This window comes from Mobula birostris, chromosome 1 (assembly GCF_030028105.1).
Source record: "Mobula birostris isolate sMobBir1 chromosome 1, sMobBir1.hap1, whole genome shotgun sequence".
Taxonomy (NCBI): Eukaryota; Metazoa; Chordata; class Chondrichthyes; order Myliobatiformes; family Myliobatidae; genus Mobula; species Mobula birostris.
This window is the reverse complement of record NC_092370.1, coordinates 35661921-35687633: the sequence shown is the minus strand read 5'-3', so window position 1 is coordinate 35687633 and position 25713 is coordinate 35661921. Positions and strand designations below refer to the sequence as shown.

The 25713-nt window shown below is 41.7% G+C and overlaps 1 protein-coding gene across 9 annotated transcripts in view; it reads right to left on the bottom strand.

The window, feature by feature from the left end:
- The window catches only part of ncoa2 (nuclear receptor coactivator 2), a 346138-nt gene that overhangs the window by 285375 nt on the left and 35050 nt on the right, over positions 1 to 25713 (bottom strand). Inside the window, exon 1 of one of the 9 annotated variants that reach the window (XM_072253904.1) lies at positions 22007 to 22149. The exons of the other annotated variants lie outside the window; for them this stretch is intronic. The gene's annotated coding sequence lies outside the window, so the exon portion shown is untranslated. Of the gene's footprint in view, positions 1 to 22006; positions 22150 to 25713 lie in introns of those variants that run through there. 9 annotated transcript variants of the gene reach the window in all.

Genomic DNA, 25713 nt, shown 5'->3' with positions numbered 1-25713 from the left:
TTGCGAGGGAGGGGGTTGGGGCTTTAGGGTTTTTTAGGGGTGTGGACAATCTGTTAGCTTTTTTTGTGCAAGGAGATGGGGGTGTTTGGGGTTTGCGAGTTTTGTTCCTTTTTCACGTCGGTGGGAGCAATGGCTTTTCTTTTCAACAACTCCCATGGTTTTTCTGTATTTCATGGGCTACCTGGGGAAGATGAATATCAGAGTTGTATTATACATGCATACCTTGACAATAAAAATAAAATGAACCTTTCACTTTTTATCAGGTATAAAAGGGTATGGAACCCAGGGCACATAGTTGGAGGTACCAACAAAGTAAATTAGGATCTTGAAGAATGAATCAAAAGGCTTCTATCAACATCTAGCTTTTAAAAGATATGCTGCTTGTTTACCATAATTTAGTTTACTGTATACAGTATGCATCATGTGCTCTGACTTACACTGCAATGAGCAAACACAAATAGACAATATACTTTGAGGATCACCTCTGTTCTGCCTTCACACTTACTCGGAGAGTCCAGTTAAGCATCATATTAACTCTCCTTCCCATTGATTCTGACCACTTGATCCAAAGCATTCCAACCTGTTCCAACCCAGCTCCAGAAACAACAAGATTTTCTTACAAGGTCACTGCAACTGTTTGCACATTTCAGCAAACCATTTCTAATATTCCTTTGATATTTTTAGGTTATTGTTCCACAGTCGCATCTCCAGCAGCAGTGGTAGAGGTGGATACGTTAGGGACATTTAAGAGACTTTTAGATTGGCACACAGACGATAGAAAAATGAGCAGCTATGTTGGAGGGAAGGGTTAGATTGATCTTAAGAGTAGGTTAAAAGGCCAGCACAACATCAAATGGCCTGCATAGAGGGGCTGAAGGGCCCTTTTCTGTGCTGTACTTTAACTATTGTGCTGCTATGTTCTTTTCCAATTCTGAAAAGCCATCAACACTAAAACGTTAACTCTGTTCTTCCCCAGATAGATTGAACATTCAGCAATTGTTTTTATACAAATATAATAACTTTTGCTTCAAGTCCAACAAACTGCCAATATACAGTTGCTACCTTGTACTGCCATGTTATACAAGCAGCTGATGGTCACCTGAATCCATCATCACATAATTAGATCAGACATTGCTGCTTTAATTCACAAGCAATAAATCACTTAACAATAGATTACAGTGCCACTGATACTCACACACTAGCCAAAACACAAATGCAAAATTAGCATTCCAAATTTAACAACATGACTTCCCTTTATACTGCAGTCCAAAACAGTAAAACTATTGCAATGTTTTGCGGGAGTACCGTCAAATTACAGCTGAAACCAAACTACACAAGATGACCCAATTTTTAAAATTGCGTCTTCACAACAACAAAAAAAAACAAATGATGATTTAGGAGGTAAACTCATAAGCAAAACAGCCTTGCCAACTAGCAGCGTGACATTGGTGAAGTAATTAATTGTGACCAAAAGATTAGCATTTTCTGAGAACGGATAATTTAAAGGCTGGAAGAATTTAAGAGGTGAGGGGTGGGGTAAGGTAGTTGAAGTTAAGGAGGGACTTCACAATAAAGACAAGTATTTTAAAATTGTGGGATTACCTGACCACAAAGCAAAGCAAGTTAGTGGAGCAATGTATGACGAGGACTTGGAGTAACCTAGACCTCATTAATTGAGGGGCAAAGACAGCTCGGGTTACACAAAGATAGAGTGTTCTGGTGTTTTTTTGGGTGCTCCAGTTTTATCCCTGACACCAAATCTGTGAGGATTGATGCATTAATTGGCCATTGTCAATTACTAGTGTGTAGGCAAGGTATGTAGCGTCCATCTGGAGGGGAGGCAGTAATTAGGATGGGGAGAAAACAGAAACAAATAGGATTAATATAGGATTAATTTAATGGGTGGTTGCTAGTCAGCACAGACTAAATTGACTGAATGGCCATTTTCACACTGTCTCTCTCTAGGACTCAATTATAATTAAGACTGAAACTGCTCAGGACATGGATGAGGGTTTCAGCAGCAGTTAAGTGTTTGAATGAATGAATCATTTGTTTGGATTTATAAAATCAAACTCAGCTGAGTACGAGTTTTAAAAAAAACAAATTTCACTGGACAACAAAGATTTTGCTTCCTGAATACATTTGGGTGTATTTTAAGAATTTTGGGCTGCTGATCATGAAAATGAAATTCCACTATCACGCACCATTTTTTAAAAAATTGCCTTTATTTGTTATTTCAATTCATAATTGAAGTTAATTAAAATGTTGCCCACAATGTAAGCTGAAAAGTTTTCTACCTTGTCCAGGCATACCTGAGCATGCTTAGGCAGTGTGGATGCTGAATGGCAGGACAGGTTTTAGAAAGGCTATAAAAGCATCATGCACACACCATTCTATGCTTTGTGTTTACATGTATTACAGTTTGCAATCACATTGATGTGCATGCTTCATGCACACAGTATATTGTGTGTACTCATTAGAAGTATAGTTTTTTCCGCAGCATTTGTGATCACAAAATGTCTCACCAATATTGCAACAACTGCAATACTTTGTTATACGCAAACACCAGGAAATCTGCAGATGCTGGAAATTCAAGCAACACACACAAAAAATGCTGGTGAACACAGCAGGCCAGGCAGCATCTATAGGAAGAGGTCCTGACGGAGGGTCTCGGCCCGAAACGTTGACTGTACCTCTTCCTATAGATGCTGCCTGGCCTGCTGCGTTCACCAGCATTTTTTGTGTGTGTTGCAATACTTTGTTATATTTGTGGCGAGTATACGCTTAAATTCACAAGTCAGAGCAAGACTCCTCTTATTAAGAAAGCCTATGAGGTCTACTTTGGGTGTAAAATTGGAATCAAGACAAAGCCTAGGTTCCTCACATTTGATGCGTACCACATGCGGTCAATTTTAGAGCTTGGCTGAGAGGTACTTGGAAGTCAACGCTGTTCACTGCCCCAGTGATACAGTGAGAACAGAAGGATCAGGTGATAGACAGCGACTTCTGTCTGACCAGTGGGTCTAGTTTCTCTGCTGAAAACAAAAAATCTATTGCTTACCCAAATCTTCTTGCAGCCATGAGACATGTGCCACATGATGATAGTCTTCCAGTGCTGAAGTCACCGGAGACATGGAGTCTAGAGGTGAAGATGCTATGATGCACAAGCTAGGAATGGGAAATGACACTGAACTGATACAGATTTTGAATCCTTTATGTCAAGTGAGCCTCATCTGATAACTCAATTGGAGTTAAATAACCTGGTCAGAGACTTGGGTTTGTCAAAGACAAAAGCAGAATTACAGGGTTCAAGTCTGCAAGGATGGAACCTGTTGTCACCAGACGCAAGTGTCCAAGAAAGATTTTGATATTCGAGACATATGTTTCCCAAAATAACCATTGCCAAGATTAAGGAAGGCATTTTTGTTAGTCCATAAATCAAACAGGCAATTCAAACAATTTCTAGTAGGACCAGAGAAAAATCACATGGAAGGTATTCAAGGATATCGTTGAAAATTTTCTAGGCAACTACAGAGCACCACACTATATGCAATTGGTTGACAGTATGCTTCAAGCATACAAAAATATGAAGTGCGACATGTTACTCTAGATTCATTTTCTGCCTTCCCATTTAGATGACTTCTCTGCAAATCCTGGCACTGTCAGTGACGAGCATGGTGAAAGGTTTCACCAGGACATTGTGCTCATGGAGAAAAGGTATCAGGGCAACTGGAATCCATCAGTGCTGGCTGATAATTGTTGGACACTTAAGCGAGAAGCCTCACACTGAGTACAAATGAAAATCAACAAAACATTTTTAGCTCAGTTGAACTATTGTAAGGCATCAGCACTGTAATGCAATTAAATTCAATAAAAGTTTATTTCTTGCTTCTCTAAATTCCAACATGATACAAGTAGCCCGAAATTATATTAATGTTCAATTTCAAGTGGTCTATCAAAACCACAAAAGATTTCTGAGGAAGCCACAGTTTCAAAAAAATTTGCTGTCCAGTAAATTTTGATCCTTTTTGCCATCTATATTTACCTTTCTCTTAATTTTTTTTCGCGTGAATACTTTTTAAAAAATCACACTTGCATTCATACCATTTTCACAATGTTTTCAGATCGTCCCAAAGTATTAAGCAGCTAATGAAGTCGTTTTGGTGTTGCCACTGTTGTAATATTGGAAACAGGAGCCGATTTGTACACACAGCAAGTTCTCACAACAGTGATGTGACTATGGCCAAATAATCAGATATAGAAATGTTAAGGGACAAATATTGGCCAGGACATGAGGAATAACTCATCTAAAATTCTTCAAAATTGCATCACGGGACTTTTCCTGAATTAACAGATGCCTAGCAAGGCAAGGTTTCTAACGGCAACGCTGACCCTGACATTTCTGTTTGCTTGACAACCTGCAAATAGCTAACATAAACAAGGTCCAAGTCAGAGTCAGGGTCACCCTTGTTCGCAGAAACCTTGCCACAGGATTCTTAGTTACGAAAAGTCACAAATGACACTTTGCTGCTCACTGTTATGTGCAGAAGTTAAGAGAAGCTCTCCCAGCAAAGAAGAACTGTTTATTTTTTGGTAAATAGAAATTTTGCACTGGCTTCAGCACAGGGCGTCCAAATGTACAGACATTCACAGTGGGCCTTCACTTCCTTGACAATTCTTGTCACAAGTCTTCCTCCAGTTTTTAAAAAAATTAATTTCTATTCAGATAAACATGTGATTTTTTAATTTGCAGAATTTCTTCTGGCAATTCTGACCACTTAAATTTTGATGTTAACCTGCTGCAAGCAACTGGTGCTTGGGGTCCTCTTATAGGTCAATCTTGTTGAGGTTATGTTTTACAGAAAGCTGTGCAACATTCTGCTTCTGACTGCAGAACAGGTGTGTCTGAACATTTAAATAACGCACTGAGTCTTCAGCACAAGATTATTCCTTCTGTGAAGCAGCGTCAAGTTAACGACATTCAGATATCAATATTAAGCATTACACTGCCACTGTTATCACCTGGGTGAACTATACACCAGGAAAATAATGCCAAGTTCTCAAGCCAAAATTCAATCCTCACTAAGAACTTGCATTAACTCAAATGTGAGCACAATCTGTTAGTGCAATTTCATTGAGGGTAGAGCCAGATTTCACTATTACTCTTGTCAAAATCCCGTAATCACGAGTTGTACTTTCAGTCTCCTCTGCTATTATGAAAAACAAACATGATTTAATTTATGACCATGTCTAGTGACCCTCTGGTCCAATTAACAAGGATTTACATGAGCGCCAATGAGACATGCCAGGATAATAATCACCTAATACTTTATTTGACATTTGCCCCAGGCAAGATTCTGGCTTTGCTTGGCACATTGCATTCGTTAGGCTTTGTGGAAATCAAGAAAAATACTACCAAAGTGGGATCACAACATTTCTGATGAATGTGAGTTTTTGTATTGGCACCTCCGAAGAGCAATTGGCTGTAGTGCAGGGCTCCCAAAGGAGTAGGACATTACTGTCACATGACCAACCTCGAGCTGTTAATATTGGAGGTGAGTAATGGCATGCATCTCATGGAGGTCTGCTGTAATGCACATGTGCCATTCGTAGCCTTGTCCCAGACAGCAATCAAGACACTCAGAACGTAAAACAGGGAAACTGACAATATCTTATGACACGTAAAGAAAGGCAGAGCATGTCTAATAGATTGCGAGAACGTAGGAATGCAGATATACGTGGGATAAACACATCATGTCACTACTGTTTGCTGGAAAGAAAATATTCACTAATTGCTTGCCAATTAAAAAAGCAAAGATAATAAGCATATTTTATAAATGGTACAAGTCTGAAATACTAATTTACCACTATTTCAAAATAGATTTTCAAAGAAACTTTGTATATTGAAACGTTTTTGCAAAATGATGCAATTAAGTAGGCCAAGGCCTAGTCTTGAAAAGAGTATTTTATATACACAAGATTTTTTTTTGCAAATTCCAAGATTCTGCATAAATTAAGGCTATGGTGTGAGCAGAATTATCTGCAGCTTAATGTGAAAAAGACTAAGGAGTTGGTGGTAGACCTGAGGAGAGCTAAGGTACTGGTGACCCCTGTTTTCATCCAGGGGGTCAGTGTGGACATGATGGAGGGTTACAAATACCTGGGGATACGTACTGACAACAAACTGGACTGGTCTAAGAACACTGAGGCTGTCTACAAGAAGGGTCAGAGCCGTCTCTATTTCCTGAGGAGACTGAGGTCCTTTAACATCTGCCAGACGATGCTGAGGATGTTCTACGAGCCTGTGGTGGCCAGTGCGATCATGTTTGCTGTTGTGTGCTGGGGCAGCAGGCTGAGGGTGGCAGACACCAACAGAATCAACAAACTCATTCGAAAGGCCAGTGATGTTGTGGGGATGGAACTGGACTCTCTCACGGTGGTGTCTGAAAAGAGGATGCTGTCTAAGTTGCATGCCATCTTGGTCAATGTCTCCCATCCACTACATAATGTACTGGGTGGGCACAGGAGTACTTTCAGCCAGAGACTCATTCCTCCAAGAGGCAGCACAGAGTGTCATAGGAAGTCATTCCTGCCTGTGGCCATCAAACTTTACAACTCCTCCCTTGGAGGGTCAGACACCCTGTGCCAATAGGCTGGTCCTGGACTTATTTCATAATTTACTGGCATAATTTACATATTACTATTTAACTATTTATGGTTCTATTACTATTATTTATGGTGCAACTGTAACGAAAACCAATTTCCCCCTGGGATCAATAAAGTATGACTATGACTAATTAAAAATACAGATTATGAAGCTTCACAGTAAATCTTTTGACCATTCTTGAAAATCTACTTCGTCTAGAATCTTCCATAACAACATAGGATGACTGAAGTCTACACATTAATGGTTCAAAAGAATCAATACATACAATTCAGCTAAATAAGCATCGGTGTTGGTAATAATTACACACTGTTGATTTTAATTTATTAACTTTAGTCACCCATTCAGCGTTGTTAGAATGTCATTTTAACTGTTCAAAAATGGTATCTTGTTCATGTGATGTAAAACTTCACTTGCCCATTACATTCCCTTAATAACCTCAGTTTTGGAAAAGAGGTTCAGCAAAAGAGAGCCAGGAGAATGCTCCACATTTACTGGATAAACTTATGAATGAACGTGATCTTGACTACTGGAGGTTAAGAGCCCCAGTGCATCTGTAACTATCTAAGCTGGTCAGAAAAACTATTAATTTTAGCTGCTTCACCAGTGGCTTTCCTAGAGCTAATGCACAGTTCAACAGCTTCACACTGCTCAAGTCCATTTGTACAACTTCAGTAAAAAGCAGCTGAGCTATTAAGTACCAATTCCAAAACAACATTTGAACATTGCCCAGTAAGTGTCAGGAAGACAATTATAATTTCCAGCAAGTCACAATCAGACCCAAACCCAAACGTGCTAAGTTTCAACGTATTCAACGTCACTTGGAGGGTGACACATATTCAACCAGATCTGCTATTTAACATAAGAGCTGAGAGGACACAGTATAGATACACTAACCAGCTCACTTACTCAGCTTCAAAGTCTCCCTCCACTCACAAGTCTTAAACACATGCCCGAATCAGTGCAAAGCAAGGTTTAAAAGTTCAAAGTAAATTCAGAGTACATATGCGTCACCATATCAGACATCCCTCCTCTCCCGGAAGTTCCGGTAGTCTCCCGCATATTGATAGTGGCTCCCTGACACCCGGAAATTATATACAATATCCCAGAAATCAATTCTTTTGAGAAACAGAGGGAGAGGGAGAACCAGCATCCTGTTTGGTCTCTCTTTGTGCTAAGAGTGGTCCCCAACCACCAGGCCGCGAGGAAACAATAGGATTTGGTGATGTGAAACGGTACAAGTCAGCTGCACCTTTCCTCACTCCCTGTCATGCACTGTTGAACTTGAACGCACGCAAGGTCATTACGCATGCGTCATCCGTGTCAGCGTGGGAAGATCAACTCCTCGAGCTAGCAAATGACGGCGAGCCGAAAAGTATGTTTGACGTAACATCTTTGCCGGCATTCTGGATCAAAGTCAAGACTGAATATCCTGAGATAGCCACGAAAGCACTGAAAACGTTGCTTTCATTTCCAACATATCTCTGCAATGAATGCAACGAAAACTAAATTGCGGAATAGACTGGACATAAGGAACCCCCTTCGAATATTGCTGTCTCCCATCACCCCTCGATGGGAGCATCTTGTTACAGGAAAACAAGCCCAGGGCACCCACTGATTCAGCGATACTGGTGTGTTGCAATGATTTTATATGTTCATATGAGGAAAATATGCACTGTGTGTTTAATATCCAAATGTTACTTAAAATGTTATGATACTATTGACTTACAATTGACTTATCACTATATTCATGCGAGGAAAATATGCAGTGTTTAATATTAAATTCGTTAGATAAACCCTTTTAGAAACTAAATTGAGTGTATTAGCCACTTATAAGTGACTTATAGTTGACATCACCTATATTCCAGTCGTGATTAACACCCCCCCCCCACCCCCAGGTCAGCCAGTCCGCAAGAATATTGTCAGTATTAATCCGGTCCCTGGTGCAAAAAAGATTGGAGACCCCTGCTAAGTAGACCTATCAGTTTTCTCTCTGGGCAGGCTTTACAGTCGACCTCAAAAATAATGACACTGTTGCTCGCTGCACTGTTTGCAACAGTGACTTTTCTATTGTCCATGGTGGGTTAAAATGTAAAAGACGTGTTGAGGTGAGCTTAACAGGTGTCATTCGTTCATTAGCATAGCTAACGTTTTTTAAATTAACTGGCTGGCTGCTAAGGAGCTACGCTATTGATGTCCTACCTGATGAGGCCAAATTCCCTGTAGACTTGCTTAAAGTTGTAATAGAATAAACATGATAATATAAGTACATACTTTAATGTCACATTTTCTGCATATACCCAACTTGGTTTACAGATTAGACAAAATCACTAAAGTATTACATACACGCTTGGAGGTCGACCGGGGGCGGGGTGGGAGATATGAGGTTGCGGGGGGCAGGGGTGCTACCTCCCTGAAATGAGTTTTTGCAGGGTGGGATGTCTGCCAAATACAACCCTGAGATTTTTTTTTGCAGCCGGACACAGTAAATCCAAGAAACACAATGACATCATTGAAAGACCACACCCAACTGGACCATAAAACACAAGAGTAGAATTAGGCCATCTGGCCCATCGAGTCTGCTCCACCATTCTATCACAACTGACTCTCTTTTCCCCCCATCTCAGCCCCACTCCCCAGCCATCTGCCCATAACCTTTAATGCCCGGTGCAATCAAGAACCTAACAAACTCTGCCTTAATACACTCAATGACCCGGCCTCCACAGCTGCCTGTGGTAATAAATTCTACAAACCCACCACTCTCTGGCTAAGGAAATTTCTCAGCTTCTATTTTAAATGGACACTCCTCTATCCTGAGACTGTGCCCTCTCATCCTAAACTCCCCCACCACAGGAAACATCTTTCCCACTTCTACTCTGTCTAGGCCTTTCAATATTCAGAAGGTTTCAATGAGATCCCCCAAACCCTGAATCCTTCTAAATTCCAGTGAGGATACAGCTCCTGAAATGAATGCCAATATTGTATTTGCCTTCCCCACCACTAACTCTACCCGCAGGTTGACCTTTAGGTTGTTCTGCACAAAGACTCCCAAGTCCCTTGGCAACTCAGATTTTTGGATTTTCTCCCTGTTTAGAAAATAGTCTGCACATTTATTTCTACTACCAAAGTGCATGACCATGCATTTTCCAACGTTGTATTTCATCTGCCACTCTCTTGCCCATTCTCGTAATCTGTCCAAGTCCTTCCGTATCCTCCCCGTTTCCCCAATACTACCTGCCCCTCCACCAATCTTCGTTTCTGCAAACTTGGCAACAAAGTCATCTATTCCGACATCTAAATCATTGATATAGAGAATTTTTAAAAAGTAGTCCCAAAACCTATCCCTGCAGAACACCACTAGTCGCTGGCAGTCAACCAAAGGATCCCTATTCCCACTCACCGCCTCCAACCAATCAACCAATGCTCTAAACATGCCAGTAACTTTCCTGCAATACCATGGACTCTTAATATATGTGGTACCTTATCAAAGGCCTTCTGAAAGTCCAAATGTACAACATCCACTGCATCCCCTTTATCTAACCTATGTGTAATCTCTCAAAGAATTCCAACAGGTTCGTCAGGCAAGATTTTCTCTGAAGGAAACCATACCTACTTTGTACTATCTTGTCCTGTGTCACCAAGTACTAAATAACCTCATCCTTAATAATTGACTCCAACATCTACCCAACCACTGAGATCAGGCTAACTGGTCTACAGTTTCCTTTCTGTTGCCTTACTCCTTTTCTAAAGGGTGGAGTGACATTTCCAATTTTTCGGTCTTCTGGCACCATGCTTCTTGAATTTTTTGATTTTTGAAAGATCATTACTAATGCTTCCACAATCTCTACCGCTATCTCTGCCTCTACTACCTCTACTATCTCTACCTAGGGTGCAGTTCATCTGGTCCGGGTGACTTATGTGCCCTTCGGTCTTTCAGTTTTCTGAGCATCTTCTCCCATGTAATAGTAACTGCACTCATTTCTCTTCCTTCACACACTACAACATCTGGCACACTGCTAGTGTCTTCCACATTGAAGACTGATGCAAATTACTCATTTAGTTAATCTGCCATCTCCTTGCCCCGTTATTATTCCCCAAGCCTAATTTTCTAGCAGTTCTATATATACTCTCATCTCACTTATTTTTTAAATTAAAAGCAGCTTTTACTATCCACTTTGATATTATTTGCTAGCTTGCTTTCATATTTGATCTTTTCCCTCCTAATGATACTTCTAGTTGCTCTCTGTAGGTTTTAAAAGCTTCCCACTCCTCTGTCTTAGCACTAATTTTTGCGTTGTTGTATGCCCTCTCTTCTGCTTGTCAGCCATGGTTGGACTATTTGCCATTTGAGTATTTCTTTGTTTTGGAATACATCTATCCTATACCTTCCTCATTCTTCGAGAATCTCTAACCATTGCTGCTCTGCTGTCATCCCTGCCAGCAACTCATTCCAGTTATACTGGATATGGGCGTTATGTAATGAACTGGAGTATCACTGTAATTTCCTTTACTCTACTGAAACACTGCTATGTCAGACTTTACGTTCTCCCTATCAAATTTCAAGTTGAACTCAATCATATTGTGATCACTGCCTCCTAAGCGTTTTTTAACCTTCACCTCCGGTTCATTACATAACGCCCATATCCAGTATAACTGGTTCCCTAGAAGGCCCAACAACAAACTGCTCTAAAAAGTCATCTCGCAGGCATTCAAAAAACTCACTCTCGAAATCCATTACCACACTTGATTTTCCCAACTGACCTGCATGTTGAAATCTCCCATGACTGTCATAACATTGCCCTTTTGATATGCATTTTCTATTTCCCATTGTAATCTGTGGTCCACAATTCTGCTACTGTTAGGAGGCCTGTACATAACCAGAGTCCTTTTACCCTTGCAGTTTCTTAACTCAGCCCACAAGGATTCAAAATCTTCTGATCCTATGTCTCATCTTTCTACCGAGTTGATGCCATTCTTTACCAGCAGAGCCCCACCAAGCCCCTCTGCTTACCTTCCTAACCCTCCGATACAACATGTAACCTTGGACACTCAGCTCTCGACTACAACCACCTTTCAGCCACAATTCAGTGGTGGCCACAACATCCCAGATGACCATCTATAATACTACAACGAGATCATCCACCTTATTTTTTATACTCCGTGCAATGATTTGCCACCGTTTGATTCTGCGTCCCTAATGCACTGACAAACTTATGTGCAGAAGACAACAAACTGTGAAAACACTAAATAAATAAATAAAGCAAGCAAGCAAGCAATGAACATTAAGAACAAAATGGACAGTGTTTGAAAGCGAGTCCAGTTCAGTGATGGGACAAGTGGAGGTGAGTGTTCCTGAATCTGGTAATGGGTCCTGAGGCACCTGTACCTTCTTCCTGATGGCAGCACTGAGAAGACAGCATGGCCTGGATGGTGGGGGTCCTTGATGATGGATGCTGCTTTCCTGCAGCAGCACTCCATGTAGGTAGGGCTTTACTCATGATAGACAACTAACCTGGTGTTCCACCTGATTTTGATAATGTAACCACCAGCATGGAACTGTGTATGTAGTATGCACACCAATTAAAGTTTTCTGCAAATCCATTTCTCTACACTATGACTAATCATGTGGTGGAGAAAAGAACTGGCACACGGAGTTGCGTAGGGAGCGATCCCTGCGGAAAGCAGAAGGGGGGGGGGGAGAGGGAAAGATGTGCTTGGTGGTGGTATCCAATTGGAGACCGCATAAGTTACTTAGAATTATACGTTGGACCCAGAGGCTGTTGGAGTGGTAGGTTAGGACAAGGGGAACCCTATTCCTAGTGGGGTGGCAGGAGGATGGGGTGAGAGTAGATGTGTGTGAAATGGGAGAGATGGGTTTGAGAGCAGAGTTGATGGTGGAAGAAGGGAAGCCTTTTTAAAAAAAAAAGGAAGACATCTCCTTCATCCTGGAATGAAAAGCCTCATCCTGAGAGCAGATGTGGCGGAGACAGAGGAATTGCAAGAAGGGGATGGCATTTTTGCAAGAGACAGGGTGGGAAGATAGCTGTGAGAGTCTGTAGGCTTATAGTAGACATCAGTAGAGACAGAAAGATCAAGAAAAGGGAGAAAGGTGTCAGAAATGGACCAGGTAAACTTGAGGGCAGGGTGAAAGTTGGAGGCAAAGTTAATGAAGTCAATGAGCTCAGCATGCGTGCAGGAAGCAGCGCCAATGCAGTCAATGTAGCGAAGGAAAGGAGGGGGACAGATACCAGTATAGGCTTGGAATATGAATTGTTCCACAAAGCCAACGAAAAGACAGGCATAGCTGGGACCCATATGGGTGCCCACGGCTACACCTTTACTTTGGAGGAAGTGGGAAGAGCCAAAGGAGAAATCAAAGTAAGGACTAATTCCGCTAGATGAAGGGGACAGTAACTGTCTCGACTTCACCACACCTTGTTCCAATTCCAACCTCACTCCTTCCAAATGCTGTGCTCTCCACTCCCTCCGCACTAATCCTAGCCTTACTATAAAACCCGCCGATAAGGGGGGTGCTGTTGTAGTCTGGCGTACTGACTTCTACCTTGCCGAGGCACAGCGTCAACTGGCAGATACCTCCTCTTATTTAACCCTCAATCATGACCCCACTAAGTAGCACCAGGCCATTGTTTCCCACACCACCACCAACCTTATCCACTCAGGGGATCTCCCATCCACTGCTACCAACCTTATAGTTCCCACACCCGGCACTTCCCGTTTCTACCTCCTACCCAAGATCCACAAACCTGCCTGCCCAGATAGACCCATTGTCTCATCTTGCTCCTGCCCCACCCAACTTATTTCTGCATATCTCGACACTGTTTTATCCCCCCCTTGTTCAATCCCCTTCCACCTATGTTCGTGACATTTCTCACACTCTGAATCTTTTCAATGATTTTAAGTTCCCTGGTCCCCACCGCCCTATTTTCACCAGGGATGTTCAGTCTCTATTTACCTCTATCCCCCACCAGGAAGGTCTCAAAGCTCTCCACTTCTTTTTGGATTCCAGGCATAACCAGTTCCCCTCTACCACCACTCTCCTCCATCTAGTGGAATCAGTCCTTACTCTTAACAATTTCTCCATTGGCTCCCCCCACTTCCTCCAAACTAAAGGTGTAGCCATGGGCACCCATATGGGTCCCAGCTATGCCTGCTTTTTCGCAGCAGGCCAGGCAGCATCTGTAGGAAGAGGTGCAGTCGACGTTTCAGGCTGAGACCCTTCGTCAGGACTAACTGAAGGAAGAGTGAGTAAGGGATTTGAAAGTTGGAGGGGGAGGGGGAGATCCAAAATGATAGGAGAAGACAGGAGGGGGAAGGATAGAGCCAAGAGCTGGACAGGTGATAGGCAAAAGGGGATACGAGAGGATCATGGGACAGGAGGTCCGGGAAGAAAGACGGGGGCGGGGGGACCCAGAGGATGGGCAAGAGGTATATTCAGAGGGACAGAGGGAGAAAAAGGAGACTGAGAGAAAGAATGTGTGCATAAAAATAAGTAACAGATGGGGTACGAGGGGGAGGTGGGGCCTTAGCGGAAGTTAGAGAAGTCGATGTTCATGCCATCAGGTTGGAGGCTACCCAGACGGAATATAAGGTGTTGTTCCTCCAAACTGAGTGTGGCTTCACCTTTACAGTAGAGGAGGCCGTGGATAGACCTGTCAGAATGGGAATGGGATGTGGAATTAAAATGTATTTCCAGCATCTGCAGAATTCCTGTTGTATGCCTGCTTTTTCGTTGGCTTTGTGGAACAATCCATATTCCAAGTCTATACTGGTATTTGTCCCCCTCTTTTCCTTCGCTACATCGATGACTGCATTGGCACTGCTTCCTGCACACATTGAGCTCGTTGACTTCATTAACTTTGCCTCCAACTTTCACCCTGTCCTCAGGTTTACCTGGTCCATTTCCTACACTTCCCTCCCCTTTCTTGATCTTTCTGTCTCTATCTCTGGAGACAGATTATATACTGATGTCTACTAGAAGCCTACAGACTCACAGCTACTTGGACCATTCCTCTTCCCACCCTGTCTCTTGCAAAAATGCCATCTCCTTCTCGCAATTCCTCCGTCTCCTCCGCATCTGCCCTCAGGATGAGGCTTTTCATTCCAGGATGAAGGAGGTGTCTTCCTTTTTTAAAGAAAGAGGTTTCCCTTCCTCCACCATCAACTTTGCTCTCAAGCACATCTCTCCCATTTCATGCACATCTGCTCTCACCCCATCCTCCCGCCACCCCACTAGGAATAGGGTTCCCCTTGTCCTCACCTACCACTCCACCAGCCTCCGGGTCCAACATATAATTCTCCATAACCTCCACCACCCCCAACGGGATCCCACCACCAAAAACATCTTTCCCTCCCTCCCTCTCTCTGCTTTCCACAGGGATCGCTCCCTACGCAACTCCCTTGTCCATTCGTCCCCCCATTCCTCCCCACCAATCTCCCTCCTGGCACTTATCCTTGTAAGCGGAACAAGTGCTACACATGCCCTTACACTTCCTCCCTCACCACCATTCAGGGCCCCAGACAGTCCTTCCAGGTGAGGTGACACTTCACCTGTGAGTTGGCTGGGGTGATATACTGCATCCAGTACTCCCGATGCGGCCTTCTATATATTGGCGAGACCCGACGCAGGCTGGGAGACTGTTTCGCTGAACACCTACACTCTGTCCGCCAGAGAAAGCAAGATCTCCCAGTGGTCATACATTTTAATTCCATGTCCCATTCCCATTCTGATATGTCTATCCATGGTCTCCTCTACTGTCAAGATGAAGTCACACTCAGGTTGGAGGAACAACACCTTATATTTCATCTGGGTAGCCTCCAACCTAATGGCATGAACATTGACTTCCCTAACTTCTGTTAATGCCCCTCCTCCCCTTCACACCCCATCCCTTATTTATTTTATATATTTTTTATTTTTCCCCCTTTGTTTCTCTCTCTCATTTTTCTCCCTTTGTCTCTCTCACTATAACTCCTTGCCTACTCTCCACCAGCCGGGCTCCCCGCCCCCCTTCTCTTTCTCCCCAGGCTTCCCGTCCCATGATCCTCCCCTTTCTCCAGCCTGGTATCCCTTTAGCCAATCAACTTTCCAGCTCTTAGGAGGGGAGGGGTGGATCTGTCTTCTATCATTTCGGATCTCCCCTTCCCACTTTCAAATCTCTTACTAGCTCTTCCTTCAGTTAGTCCTGACAAAGGGTCCTGGCCCAAAACGTTGACTGTACCTCTTCCTATAGATGCCGCCTGGCCTGCTATGTGCACCAGGATTTTGTGTGTGTTGCTTGAATTTCCAGCATCTGCAGATTTCCTCGTGTCCCATTCGTCAGATAATGTTACAAGAAAAATAAAGGATAAATCAAATTGCAAATTATAATTCCAAACTGAGTTGCAGGAGGAGGAAGGGAGAAAAAGCATCAGAGCATTATTTCTGGAAAAAGCGGCCGGTGATAACTGATACCAGAAATCAAAATAGGGAGTATTTGTAAAATGAGTCAATAATCACATGAAAAGGATAAGAGTGCACATGTATTAAGCAAAAACAAGGCAAGGACCAGAGGGAGTGAAAAAAAGGAAGGCAGGGACCAGAGGGTTTTTAAAAAAGAGGCGGGGCCACAGGGAGTTTATTTTAAGGGGACGGGGACCAGAGGGAGGTTTTTTTCCCCCAAAATGAGGCGGGGACCAGGGGAGGGAAAAAAACCAGAGGATTTTTTTTTAAAAAATGGAGGGGGACCAGGGGAGGAGAAAAAATGAGGCGGGGACTAGAAGAGAAAAAAGGAGGCGGGGACCAGAGGAAAGGTAAGGGGCAGAGAGGAGGGTGGTGAAGTAATATGGTTTGAAGTAGGTAACGTGTACAAGCATAAATTGAAGGGAGAATGTGAAAAATGCCATAAAGAATAAATGAAAAGGCAGCAAACAGAAAGAACAAAGATGAAGTAAGTAAATGATTAATAGCCATGCCAGCATGCGGTGGTTTCCATCTGGCGCCAAAGTGTCCATAAACTAAATGGCTCACGGAGCACGATGCAAAGAAATCTGTTACATCCAGATAGTCCTCTGCTGTGCTCACTCTGGAACAGACGAAGAACCCTCAAAACAAAGAAAGATGATAAAAACCATAGTAGTCGTCGATGAGATGGACATTAAAAAGGCAAATTAGATGCAAACACAACTGAGTTCCCAATTCAATCGCAACTGTGCCTTCAAGGTGTCAGCCTTAGCATTCCGGTAGAGTTCGATATTTGTTTGCACCTACTTCAACTATTACAGCACCTGACCCGCCACTGCACTACACAGGGAGTGCCATACCCGAGGTGCCATCTTTTGGATTACATTTGGGGTTCCTCAGTCCTCCCATATCACAGTAAAGGTCCCAGTGCCGGCTTCTATACTCCTGTGGCATCCGAATGGATAGTGATTAAACTCCGTGGTCTAGTTGGTTAGCTTTGAGGGAGGTCAATTCCTCTAACCACGGTTCTCTACAGAAGGTTGCATCAACAAACATAATTGACACAGATCCAGAATATGAACCCTTACAGAGAAAAGAGAAACAACATCAATAATCTCAAAAACTGGACAGCAAACACTCCCAGTGGATTTTCCTCTAAGCTCGCCAATCAGAATCTTCTACTACTAAATTGTTCAGTGTTTTGAACCAGCCAACCAGATCACGACGTCTAATCAATACCCATTCGGACCTCACAGGAGTATACAAGCCGGCATTCTGAGACAAGACCCTCAACTGTGCACTGATGATGGTTTCTCGATTGGAGCCGAAACGTCTGCAAACATTTTGCTGAGCTCAGCATCAACCAAACTTCCAAGTCAGCAACTGCCTTTCAAACTTGGTCACAAGAGACTGTTGTACTCCCTTACCAAACTTACAAATGTCTCAGCATCTATGAAATATTTAAAGTCATTTAGAAAATGCAATTATTTTTCAAGTGAATTACACTGATTATCAATAGAATTTAAAACAAAAACTCTTTTCTGGTCACTTGTTTAAAAATCCTAACTTGATCTCTTATCATTCTGGCCTGGGGGTGAGGGGATGGATGGGGAAAAAGAGAAAATCAACATTTTCTATTTGGTGCGAAGCTTTGCCATTAAGCCACATTTCAGGGTCTCCAGTAATTCATTGAAAGCACCTCCTATCTACGTCCAAATGCCAATTCATGAAAATAAAATTGGCAAAACTGTCACTGGCAAACTTAAATATGGCATTGGAGCTGTGCTTAGACTCACAATCTTAAGTATAAAATGAGTAGAGCAGGGGGTCAAGCACACAGCCTTGTGGTGCACCTATGCTGAGGGAGATTGTGGAGGTGATTCTGTCATTCTGAACTGACTGGGGTCTGCAAGTCGGGAAATCCAGGATTCAGTTGCACAATCAGGTATTGACGCCTAGGACTTGAAGCTCATTGATAGGTTTTTAGGGGATGATGGTATTGAATGCTGAGCTGCAGTCAATGAAGAGCATCTTGATGTGTCTATGTTAGCTGTCGAGATGTTCCAGGATTGAGTGACGAGCCAATGAAATGGCATTTGCTATTGACCTGTTGTGAGGGTAGGCAAATTGAAGCAGATCCAGGTCGGTTCTCAGGCAGGAGTTTGATATGTTTCATCACCAACCTCTCAATGCACTTCATCACAATGTTAGTCATTGAGGTAAGTTATCACATTCTTCTTAGGCATCAGTGAAGAATGCTTGAAGCAGCTGGGTACCTCACACTGCTGAAGCGAGAGGTTATAGATAAAGGTATCGGTGAGTACTCCAGCCAGATGATCAGCACTGGTCTTTAGTACTTGAACAGGTACCCTGCCTAGGCCGGATGTCCACAATGGGTTCATCCTCCTGAAGGATGTTCCCATGATAGCCTCAGGGACCAAAAATGACAGGGTCTTCAGGGTTTAGTGATCTGGTCTCAACCGCACTGAAGAAACAAAGGGAGATTGAGCGACTACTTTGTAGAATACCACGTTCAATCTGCAAAGGTAACTGAGCTTTCAACTGTCTGTCACTTTAATTCTCCATCTTGCTCCCACTCTGACCCCTCTGTCGATGGTCTTGCACTGTTCCAACATACCTGAGAGCAATCTTGAGGGTTCAAGTCTTATCTTCGATCTATGCAAGCTATGCCCTCAGGGTTTAACGCTGACAACAAGATCAGATAAACAACTTTTCCAGTTTCCAATAAAATGAAATCCTATCTGCTTATTCGGTGGGGGGGGGGGGAGATAAAGTGTAAGAAAAATTTAAAAGCACTTTGTTTAGTAGAAGAGAAAGAGACAAAATCATCAAAACAAATTAACATCATGCACCTTTGCGTTATGAGGAAAAAATCTGGCCTATGAAATACTATGATTATACTTCAAAAATCATCCTAAAGGACGTTGAATGACCTATAAAAGCACAAGTTCTTCTTTTCTTCATAATTAGCACATTTCCCCAGGAAAAGTGTCAAACTGCATTTGTCAGGCAAGGGAAGAATCCCTTGGTAAGTATGTATTTTGAGGAACTTGGTGAGATAGAACATTGCTCAACCCAGAGAACTGTGTGGTTTTGCAATTCGGGAGGGCAAAGAAGGCAGGGGAGGGACTTCCTGGTAAATAAAAGGATATTAAGTGGAGAAGAACAGAAGCATCTTGGACCACATGCCCAGGGAAGCCTGAAGGGAGCAGGTCAAGTACTTATAGGAAAAATGGAAGGAAAGACTTCAATGATTGAAGGACTTAAATGAATTTTGCTTTCCGTCAAGACCTATATAAAGCACTACTTAAGTCACAGCAAGACCTTTGATTACAATTTTGATAACCACATCACAAGAGGAACATAAAAATACCAGAGCATGCAGAGGAGATTTGTAAAGGATATCCCCTGGTTTGTGAAGTTATAGTTACAAGTTGGGACTAACTAAACTGATCAATTTTTTTTTGCAACAAAGACTGAGTTGAGATTTAAGGTGTACAAAATTACTTGATATCTAGAGAGGGGGATGGAAAGGACTCTATCCCTTAGACGAAATCAATAATGCGGGGATGTGGATTTAAATTAGTTGGATAAAGGCTAAGAGAAAGTTGAGGAAAAAAAATTCTTCATTCCAAAAGGATGATGGATGTCTAGAAAAGACTGCCTGATAGAATGGTGAAGGAACACAACTGGTCACATTTTTTTTAAAAAAAAGTACAAAAGTGAACATTGAAAAGCTGTTATCTACAAGATGACAAACTTAAGAGCTGCGGACAATTTTAAATTACTCCATTTTTGAGCTTGCACATACAAGCATATCAAAAAAAAAATCAGGAACAGAGCAGATGGCGGTGAAAACTTGACAATATATATTTTTTAAAAATCACCTTAAAATATCATTGTTTACAGGGTGTCAAGTTCAAAAGAAAATGGATAATAAAACACAGGTCAATAGTGATGGGCAAAGCTAGAAAACGTTCTTTTTGGCATAACCCAGATTCAACTTATGGCACCTACGAATTTCACCTTCAGATTCAAAGACAATAGATTTAACCATAGCCCACAAAGAGGATCTCATAAACCAGACTATTATTTCAATGCAGTACCAGAGAGAAACTGCATTGCTGATAGAACCATCAGGTGGAAGAAACTTTGATGGCTCTTTATCCCTCATAGGTGGTCGTAAAGGTTCCAGGGGCATCTTTCAAAAAGCCAGAGTATTGCGGTCAATACTTATCTATCATCCAGAAAAAGAAATTGATTTTGCTCTTAATCAACATGTTGGTGAAGGTGTGGGGAGTCGACTAGACAAATGCCATTTGCTCAAAGAAAATCTAAAAGTAGAGGAAACAGCAACAGAAAAATTTCCACAGTAAAACTCAACTAATCTCAGCGTTTTAAACATGGTGTGGAGGATAGTTGCATATAAATCATGACCCTAAAACTAGTTCCAGCGCATCAGGCAATATAGTCACCTGGGTTAATTGTGTAATTCTCAGTTACCTGCATGCTGGATAATGATAGTACTCTATCATTACATGTGGCCTCATAAATAGATGAGGATCTTGTGTGAATATAGGCAGTCATATTTCCAACATCGCCAGAAAGAACATTTTGAAAAAAGTACTTTGTGTTGTATGGTGCTTTGGAACATGAAGTTGTGAAATGTTTGAACACATAAAAACTAGGAAAGCAAGTCAAAAACTGATAAAAGTATTCACCATGCATGAATGCACACTATAAAAAAAATCCAATGACGCTAAGTGATTTGACGAAGTGTTCCAGGCGAGGGCGAGTGCGAGAGCATGAGCATGTACATGTAAAGCAAATAAAAAGGTTCTGTACACAATATGGCTAACACAGAAACGCTCACAATTGATGGAACCACTAATTGTTAAACTTTGCCAATAGCTTTATATTTATTTTGGGGAATATTCTATTTAGACGTTTTGATCTTTCAAGATATCAACTTTAAAACTGTAGCTTGAATTTTTAAAATCACTGCAAACTTTTTTTGTTCTAAACTTAAAGGAGCATTTAGCATGCAACATTAAAAAAAATCTAAATCAAATTTAATCAGCAACATGCTTTGAAAATAAGTGTTGATTCTTTTTCCTGCAGCGTAAGAAATTCCATCGATGTGGAGACGTTTAGAGCTGATGATGCACTCTCCAATTTACCTGCAATTCCATATATTTTCAAATATACTGTCACTATGAAAGCATTCCATGGTACTGTTTTGCTTTACACCGTTCATGTTAAGATTTTCAACACTAAACCTTCTACCAACAGGATATCTTTCAACTGGGCATGAAAGAATAGGAAATCAAAATTTTAAAAATTATTTGGGGGAGAGGGGGGAAGGTGGCAATGAAGATGGCTTCATTACCATTATGCTTGTAACACTTTCTGAGCCAAAAGAGCGTCACCGCTGCCCTTAATTTGAGAGATCATAAAGAACGGAATCAACATAATTATACCGTTTCTGGGCTACGATTTAGACTGCTATGAATTAACAACCGGGTTGCGCACTTAGTATTATTTGAGTCGCAGATGGAATAGTTGGAATTTAAATGAGGGCAAGCATTTATTCCCTGCTACGCAGCTGAATGATTCCTACCCCTGGCGGTGTAGCTTTCTACAAGCATATGATCAGTAGCTCGGCATAACATAATAATCACATCACAGTCATGTGACTGAGAAACATTTGGAGAGGAATTGGCTGGAGCAGTGGGATTGAGGCGGTGGGAACTTACAGCGTAGTCAGCTCGCAGCCCTGCTAATATTCCACCTGCAAATTCAGACAATGTACAATTAACGCGAAATCGTCATTTGCCTCAATTACACACGAGTCAACCTCTAACCTTCTGACCCTGCTTGACGGAGAGGCTGCGAAATAAGAGATCCATCACGATGAATGTCTCCGGCAGGACGTGGGATGGTGGCTGGTCCGTGGCTGTAGAGCGCACACTGTACAATCAAAAACTGCCTCAACTATCAACCAGTTAACATCAGCCGCGCGGCCATCGAGAGAGAGAGAGAGAGAGAGTGTGTGTGTGTGTTTGTTTCAGTTTGCATAATTCAGACCAAAACCGAAAGCTATTGTTGCGCGGTTAGAAATATAACCACAACATGCATAAAGGGGAGCAAGTCCTCTGATAAGGTTTCTACAGATCTTCCCCCACTGTGTTGCCAGCCAATATCGCAACTTCTGTAGGATAGTTAGGTGAACTGAAACAAACGTACTCGGAAAAGAAAGCCAGCTACACAAAAGCGCGAGGATTTTACGTCTTTTCAGCACAATTCAATATGAACTACACCGTCATCAGCAAAAATATCTTTCACATACAATAAACTGCGTAGAAAATGCCCTTTTAATTAAAGCCGTATACTCAGTTATATTACCAAAAAAATCTATGATCTAACGAAATCTATTCGATAATAAACACTTGTTCTCCGAATCCCCACAAAAACAAATATGAATGAAACACATCCAGTTTCATTTTCCAGACGTGGCGCCTCAGAAACTCTAAACATTAAACGTTTCCCAAGCCATATGAAACCAGGTATGAAAAATGGCCATGTCTCCAGTGTCAACAGAAATTGCCCTGCCTCAGATGGCAAAGCTCAAACTAAGGCAAAGCAAAAATGAGACCACTTCTGAGAAGTTTCCTCTGAGCAGGTGGTCAGGTCCTGACTAATTTCAGACCAATAGTAATATAATTGGAGTGCATATAATTGGTGAAGTGAAACCTCCTAACATTAATGTTGCAATTATGTACATTGAGTTTAAGAGTGATCTAAATAATCTAGCAGCAACAGACACAAAATGCTGGAGGAACTCAGGCCAGAGATTATCTATGGAAATGAATAAACAGTCAATGTTTTGGGCCAAGACCCTTCTTCAAATATTTATCGAGATACAGGGCCTATTCTGCCCTTCAAGCCACACCGCCTGGCAATTCCCCAATTTTAATCCGTGCTTAATCACCGGCCAGTTTACAATAAGCAATTAACCTGCCAACCGGTGGTCTTTGAACTGTGGGAGGAAACCTAAGCACTCAGAAAAAGCCCATGCTGTAACAGGGAGAACACACAAACTGCTTAACTGACGACCCAGGTTCAATTCCCGCCGCTGCAATGTAAAGCATTGTGCCAACCACTACACTAACTCCAATACTTCATTTGGATCTATGTATTCTGAAACCATGTATAAAATATATAACCGAAAATGATAAGACATTTGTTACATACTCAGATCATCCCAGCAGATTTTTTAAATGCATTTGCTGTTTTCATACAGCTAAACCAAGGATGTGGCTAGTAAAATGATTATTCCAGAGACACCAAAAATGTCAATATCACAATAGCAGCAAAGGAATTTCAGAGAATCTGCAGAAAGAAACCAATAATAGCAACCACATGTTGTCATATTTCTGTTTGCTTCAGTAATGTCCTTCGCAGAAGAAAACAGGTTGTCCACATAATCTCTTTTATGCCTACAGTGCTGCCAGTGGTATTGACATTTACTCTTAAATGCCCTCAAATAACTAGGCCAATCAGCTCCAAGACATGTCTAAATAGGCAATAAACATTCATCTAGCTAACAATGTCAAAATATTTGCTGTCAATTTGCAAATAAAATAATACAACAAAATGGATTTGGATAAATGAACAATTAAAGCATTTTGGTTGTGTTACTCAAGGGATAAGAGCAAGGACCTTGAAAGCTGCACTGTCTTTTTTTCCCCCTAAATAGTGCAATTGGATTTATTATGTCAATCTGAGTAAGCAAACACAAGCTTAGCATTAACATTTGCTCCACACAACAGTACCGCTGATAACTGCTAAGTATGGACTGAACTCATGATCTTCTGACTCAAAAGCAAGCATACCAAATCAAACTAACATTAATGCATTCCAAATAAACGTATGATAGTCTTTAAATTCTGAAGTCTATTTAAGTTTACACTGCACTTACAAATGCTTTAACCTTTATACTGCAAAAAAGAACAAACACACACACACACACAGTCACTGGATTTTGGCCAGCTGTAGTTTGGTTCGGTAATATTTTCACATTTTGGACACTTACACCATGTAAAGGATCCACAGAAATAATTAGATTACACGATTCGTCCTTTCATGTTTGGACTCTTGACAGATTACTTATTTAATTGCAGGGGAAAGATAAAGCTGATTTTATAAGGGAAAAAAACTTGCAATATATCACAGGTTGAGTACCCCTTATCTGAAATGCTTGGGGCTGGAAGTGTTTTAGATTTCAGATTTTGGAACATATAATGAGGTAGCTTGGGATCGCTATCATTTCCGACTCTGAATTTATGTGCTACTGGTAAGCAGTATTTGTCTTACTTTTTATTTACTTAGTTCATTAAATTCTGTTCATTACACATACACCACTTCTCAGAACTGTCTGTGGTGCACCAAGACCTATGCACCACCTGGGAACCTTGCCAGCGCCTTGAGGAATTTTCCGTTTGTAACATCATGCCAGTGCTCAAAAGAATTTGGACTTTGGAGATTTTCAGATAAAAGGTACTCAACCTGTAGTAGACATTTTTTGACTTGTTAAACTAACCTTCTGCAACTCCAATGCAAAGCTCCTCGCAGTCCCAGCAGATCCAACGGTAACAGCTTGGAATCAAGGCCACTGTCTTACCACTTACAAATGGTGCACGGTTATAGTTGGAAACAACAGAGGGCAGGGGGAAAAAGAACAGCTTACTTGTTTTCAAATACTTTCAGAACAAAGCCACATATTCCAAAAGCACAACTGGGTTCAGATATTTGCATTAAAAGCTTGTTGATTTTAAAGCAGTTGTCAACTGCCAGCATGTTGCGCAAGGCACCGAACTTGCAATACTTGTTTGACAACCTAAGAACACAACGGATGTTCTACATGTATAAAAGCACACCAGCAACACTCCCCAAAAATATTTGCACTAAATACCAGTTCATCCGTTCATTTCCACCATGTGAAAACTTCAGATGTATAATTTTTTACACTTACCAGCTGCAATCTTTCTTTTAAAAAAACAATTGCTGAAAAGAACAGCATTTACTGCTCTTGATAAAGGTATAAAATTGATAAAGCAATTCGATGAACCACTGTAATCTACAAAGCAGAAGTACTAGCATTTTGATCCAGCAACATTATACTGTATTTCCATGTTAACTTGGGTTGAGTTTGGAGAAATTGCCATTCTCGTGTACGCACAGTTACTGGTCTAGCAGCTTTAGGAGTCCTACTGAAGATGGCATTCCCATCAAGAAACTGCCAAATCGTAACAGTCTGTATGCAGTTGGAGCTCTCATCTAACCAGTGCATCTTCCTACAGAAATAACCCTGCAGAGAGAATGTCATCGCAATCCTCACGCGTGCCTCGTAACTGGTTTAAAAGCTTTGTGGAGTGGAGAGGAACATTGTTCGCAGCAGCATATACAGCTTTACTGCAGTGAGCGAAGACTGCTTCCTTATCGCAAGGGATGGAGATGAAACCAGAACAACACTTTGGAGAAGGTTATAGTCAAAGCAGCTGAAGATGGC